This window comes from Emys orbicularis, chromosome 5 (assembly GCF_028017835.1).
Source record: "Emys orbicularis isolate rEmyOrb1 chromosome 5, rEmyOrb1.hap1, whole genome shotgun sequence".
Classification (NCBI taxonomy): domain Eukaryota; kingdom Metazoa; phylum Chordata; order Testudines; family Emydidae; genus Emys; species Emys orbicularis.
Window position 1 is genome coordinate 114220839 of NC_088687.1, and position 6281 is coordinate 114227119.

Genomic DNA, 6281 nt, shown 5'->3' on the forward strand with positions numbered 1-6281 from the left:
TGTCTCTAGACCACGCTAACAGTTCAGTGATGGAGTGTTAACTGGAGGCCAAATTACGTGGCTGTAGATGTGCTGAATTCTGATTGCAGGCATGTGACTATTCAATTGTCAAATGAGCCCCGTGAATGGATAATGTTTCCCCACTTCATAACACAGCAGCCTGTCTGCTCAGCAACAGGATAGACAGGGAAACAGATAGGGAGATAGATGAGACATTCACTGCAGTTCAATACAGCATATTACACTGATATATCAGACCTAGACTGTGACCCTTATAGCTAATATTCATGCTCTGCTGCCACAGTTTGATTTCTGCTACTGGGTAGCTATTAACCTCTGAATAAATTAGAACTCTGTGCTTTGGCACAGTGTGGGAATGATGGGCCAGATCTCTGGCCTCTATGCAGCCTCTTTGCACTGCTCTGCCAGCGCTGAGGGGCCATAAAGTCTGCTTAACTGACAATTCCCCTGGAGTGAGGCTGCTCTAAGGCATATTAGGGGTCTGAACTGATCCTCAGCTGACCCTGCACCAGGGTAGGCAGTGAAGATGGTGTAAATCTACCTTTGTCCCTCTCTAGGGTCATTGTGTTTCCTGAGAGGAAGAGCCCTCTTTTGCTCTCCTATTGGTTGTACACCAAAGTGATTCCACTGGCTTCAGATGAATTGCTTCAGATTTACATCAGCGTAAACAAGAGGAGAATTAGGCCATTTACCTCTAAAAACTTAATGGGCCCAGTTCTTGGGTCTGTCCAAAAATCAAGAATAAAGCATTCTGGGGGTACAGATAGCACTACATGGCATCTTGGGACCCAGATCCTCATGTCCAGAGTGCCACCCGGGGGATGTTGGGAGTGGCAAAGGTAATTTTAAGGCCTGATCTACACTACAATGTTAAGTCGATGCAAGGCGGCTTACATCAACTTAGCTGTGCATGTGTCTACACTTAAATCGGTCTCCCACTTCTGTAAGCACCCTGTTACACCACCTCCCTGAGCGGCATAATGCCACAGTTGATGTACTTAAGTCAACACACTGCATGTGTAGACACTGCATTACTTATGTTGAGCCTAAATGTCCTCCAGCAGCTGTCCCACAATGCCCCACACTAACTGGTCTGGTCACCATTGTGAACTGTTCTTTCCCCTTCATAAGTTCTGTTCTATTAATGTATTAAGTATTATTAAGTTTTCAATGTATCTGTTTTTAAAATGTCTAGGGTTTTTTGCACTAATTTGCACTATATTTGGAATATAATTCATCTTTATTAGTTCACAACATATGCTGCCAAGCACTCAGCAGTTCTGAAAGCAATTACCTATTACTGCACGGTCACAGGGTCCACTCACCAATAGGGTGCCTCCTGCTGGTTGCTCTGGGGATTCTCTTTTCACAGGTCCAATGCCCCCTTGGTCTCTCTCTTTCTCTGGGACTCGGGGTGCTTCTTAGTGACTCAGTCCTCCAGCCAGATCAGTATACTCCTCTCCTTTGAGGGGATCAAAGGATCTCTATACAAAATGGCAGTCTTGCCTTCACTGCCCCGACTGTATCACTCCTCCAGTGCCTAGTAGAGGAACCCAGGCCTGGCCTCTATTCCAGTTTACAGTCCTGGGACCCTATCTCTAGCAGTGGTGGCCTGCTCACTCCTAGGCCATGTAACTCTTTCCCTGCCCTCCTTCCTACTTCTCAGCTCTACCTTCTGGCTCCCCCCTCCGCCCCCGGTTGACCAGTCCAAATTCCTCCCCCCCCCCCCAGGAAGTAACTGCAGGCTACCTGACACTGTAGCCCCCCAAACACCTTCCTTCTCCTGGGGAGTGACTGCAGACTATTTCACCTAAAGCCTCTTTCTGCTGCCAACTCCCTATCTTTATACCAACCCTGCCCATTCCTTCTTAGCTGGGCTCCATCTCCAATCAGTCCTTCAAGCCCTGGCTCTCACTCAGATGCAGCCTTTCAAGTTAATTGGCCCCCTCCTCAGCCTCATTAACCCTTTCAAGGCTGCTACGGGGTGAACTCCCCATCACTTGCACAGTGTCACACAACTCATAGGATCAATCACAAACAAAATTAATAAGAGCGTTGACAGTGTTATATTCCTACATGTAGAGCAATCACCACACAATTTCTACCAGGCCACAAAAGAGCAGAGCCAGGCAGAGCACACAACAACAACACACACTGTTAAAATGGTCTTTCAAAGCTTTTCCTGAGCTGCATAGTTCCGCACATTGAGCTCTTCTAATAGTCCTTTGTCTGGCTGTTCAAATTCAGCAGACAGTTGCTCCACCTCTGCCCTCCACCCCAGTGGAAATGTTTCCCCTTTTGCTTCACAGATATTATGCAGGACACAACAGGAAGCTATAACCATTGGGATATTTTTCTCACTGAGGTCCAATCTTGTGAGTAAACAATGCCAGTGACTCTTCAAACAACCAAAAGCACATGCAAATGTCATTCTGCACCTGCTGAGCCAGTAGTTGAATAATTCCTTGGTGCTGTTGAGATGGCCAGTGTATGGCTTCATGAGCCAGAGGAGCAAGAGGTAGGCTGGATCCCTAGTATCATTATTAGGGGTTAGCCTTGTTAGTCTGTATCCACAAAAACAACAAGGAGTCCAGTGAAAGACTTAAAGACTAACAGATTTATTTGGGCATAAGCTTTCGTGGGTATCATTCTCCTTGGTATCATTATTGGCATTTCAACATTCCCAGTGGTAATCCGCTGGTCAGGAAAGAAAGTCCCTGCTTGTAGCTTTCTGAACAGTCCTGTGTTCTGAAAGATGAGCGCGTATGCACCTCGCCTCACCAGCCCATGTTGATGTCGGTGAAGTGTCCGTAGTGATCCACCAATACTTGCATAAGCATAGAAAAGTAGCCCTTTCTGTTGATGTACTCGGTGGCAAGGTGGGATATGCATGCCTTATATAGCTCCACTGCAGTTTGGGAACCCCATAACTGCAAAGCCATTCACCAGGGGAGTGTGCAAGGGAGGACAAGCAGGGGCATGCCCCCCGACCCCCATGGCAAAGCTGTCATTGTATTCAATAGGATCAGGATTGGGCACTTTCCAAGTTACTTGCAAATAGACTTTGTTTGGTGTTTTTAAAAATTGTTCCCTACACAAAATTGGGGAACCATTTTATGTGACTATATTTCAGCCTATGGGTTGTTGATGAATTAGTAGTTTTGATTACAATATGTCTTTAATTCTTCACTTCAGTAGAACCTCAGAGTTATAAACACCTTGGGAATGGAGGTTGTTTGTAACTCTGAAATATTCATAACTCTGAACAAAACATTATGATTGCTCTTTCAACTGAACATTGACTTAATACAGGTTTGAAACTTTATAATGCAGAAGAAAAATGCTTCTTTTAACCAATCAGCGGGGGCACAGAACTCCGCTGGGGCTGGGGCAGGGCAGAAGATGACAGCTCCTCCGGACCCGGGGCCGTGGGGGGAGAGACAACTCCTCCAGCCATAGCAGGGAAAGCCAGCTCCTCCGGCCCCGAGCCAGGGCAGGAGATGACTTCTCCACCAGCCCTGGGGCCGTGGGTGAGAGAGGGAGAGCTAAGAGTCATAGTCCTGTGTAGCAGAAGGCAATTAATGTCCCTGCATGCTTGCATGACAATGACCCCCGCAGTGGGCTTCCCAACTCCAAATTGATTCCTGACTGACCAGTAGCAATCTGGCATTGCAAGTTTCCACAGTGTGATCACCACTTGCTTCTCCACTGTCCGTGCAGCTCTCATTTTGGTGTCCCTGTGCTGGAGGGCTCAGATGAACTAAGCACACAGATCCAGAAATGTGGGCTTGCGCATCAGAAAGTTCTGCAGCCATTGCTCATCATCCCAAACCTGCATTACGATACGATCCCACCAGTCAATGCTTGTTTTGCAGGCCCAGAAGTGGCGCTCCAATATCTGCAGCTGCTTCATGAATGCACCAACAACCTTGAATTGATTCTCGCTGTGTCCCATAGCAAACTGTCCTCCAAGGAATTATCATATTCCCCACTCATTCGGTTCTTCTTGTGGCTCTGCAAATACTCCAGGATCATGCACCTTGTGCTTGCAATGCTCATGACAATAGTGCAAGCTGTGCAGGCTCCATGCTTCTATCAGAGAGGGCAGACAGTAAAGAGGACCACACAGGTTTGTGGGATTTTGAAAAAAAGGTGTGAAAATTATGGGATACAGATAACATTATGGGATGGAGACAGTTGCAAACTGGTAAGTTGACCCCATGCTCCTAGTCACCTCTGCATGACTCACTTCGGCATCATCACGCATTGCCAAAACTTCCCAAAAGCTGGAAGGAGGCGAGTTGCACAGTGGGATGCCTACCCATGGTGCACTGCATTCTGCTTGATATAAGCACTCCTGGTAAGTACATGTACCGCCGACACAAGGAGCCAAGTATGCACACGCACAAGCAATATACTAACTGCAGTGGCTGTATGTCGACGTAACTTGAATCAATGTAAGTTTGTAGTGGAGACATGCCAAAGAATCCACAGCTGGCTGTTTGAGCCAGGTTTCTGTCCCCTTTGCACCACTAGACCCAGCAAGGCGAAGAATCTGTCTCAAAATTGATATATTAAAGATATTTAGGGCCTGATTCTCCCCTTCTGTGCCCCATGTGTTTGTTATATTCCCCTGTGCAGAACAACAGTGTAGGCTCATCAGGCAAGATTTGGTGCATTCTTTCATTTTTACAATGAATTTGCATTTTTTGCAAATTCCCTGCTCGCACACCAACATGATGCTGCTACTTATGCTCTCCCCGCTTAGGAGCTGCTGTGCATATATGGTGGCACAGTGAATCTCAACCACGAGCTAGACACATCTTGAGCCTCTTGGTAAAACAGACCAAGCTGTAACTCTGCTGAAGTCAGTGAAGTGCGCTGACTTCAATGAAGTTACAGCAGGGATTAATTTGCAACACTGAGACGGCTTGAATGTATCTTAAATTTATGGATATTGATTAAATTTTACCTATGACAAAACAATACTCAGCTTTGATTGAGACTCCCAGGTAAACTAACTGTTAATATCAGTATAAAGGAAAAAAGCAATCCATGCAGTCATGCTTGTTATAACAACTGGGAATTGTATTTTAATAATCATTAACATTAACCAGTGTGTTTATCAGACACCTTGTGTGTACTCAACCCTTGGCACTCTGGAAAAGATTTCCTGGGGCTAATTAAGATATAAAATCCAGTGGGTATTAACATCAGAACATCCCAGCCACCTAGTGCCAAGATATTTGAGACCTCATAGATTTCTACATACGTACTAGTTGAGGCTGCCAGTTTCATGTTCTAATGACAGTTGCCTTTTGGCTTCGGTCACAATGACAAAAGCAGAGCAGGATGGGATAGTGGTGAGACTGACTGGTGCAGAATTTGACTCTCATCTTTGTTTTGTTCCTGAAGTTTCCTATCCTTCCCACATATACTTTTTATATGCAAATATCCATCCATGTATAGCCATCAAGGGAACCATTAGGAGATTTCCTTTATTATTGCAGGACACAGAAGGCATTGCTTGGGACTATGAATTTGTCAGCATTTCCATGATATCCCATTTCTTAGAAATTCATAAATTTACTATAAAGGAGCGGGAGAAGGCTCTATTCAAGACCTCAAGGTGGGGGAGAGGAGAGAAAGGAGCTGAGGATTTTGCAGGGTGAAAAGGGTAATATGTTAACGGGTGTGATACTGGTATAAAAATCTAGCTACTTAGACCAGGTTGATAGAGACCCTCAGAGGGAGAAGGGCAGAAGTAAGAGATGCCACCCTGTAATGGGGCAAAGTGGCCTCCCTCGGAGCCAAACCAGCCCCGTGCCCCCATGCCAGAAGCACAGGGGTGGGACTGGAAGTATAAAAAGAGGGACCTACAGCTCAGTTGGTGCTGGCCTAGGGAAGGAGGTGGATGTCTTGAGCCCTCTGCAGGATCCCAGACCAGATGCTGAGCCATGCATTGCCCTGCCACCAGAGGAGGCCAAGAGCGGTGAGGAGTTGCCAGAGCTGCCGTCAGTCAACTACGTAGCAGCGACTGGGAGCTCACTGCCAATGGAGCCCTGCTGATGGAGTGTGGTAGGAAGTAGCCAGGGGAACTAGACTTCAGTCAGGTTGTGCTACCAAGAAGCAAGGCACCAGATTTCGGTTGTTTCCCTGGTGACCCAGTGGTGAGACCACCCACAACTGTTAGGGCTCTGGGCTGAGACCTGGTAGAGTAGGGTGGGACTGGGTCCCTCTACCCCCTGTTGCCAAACCCC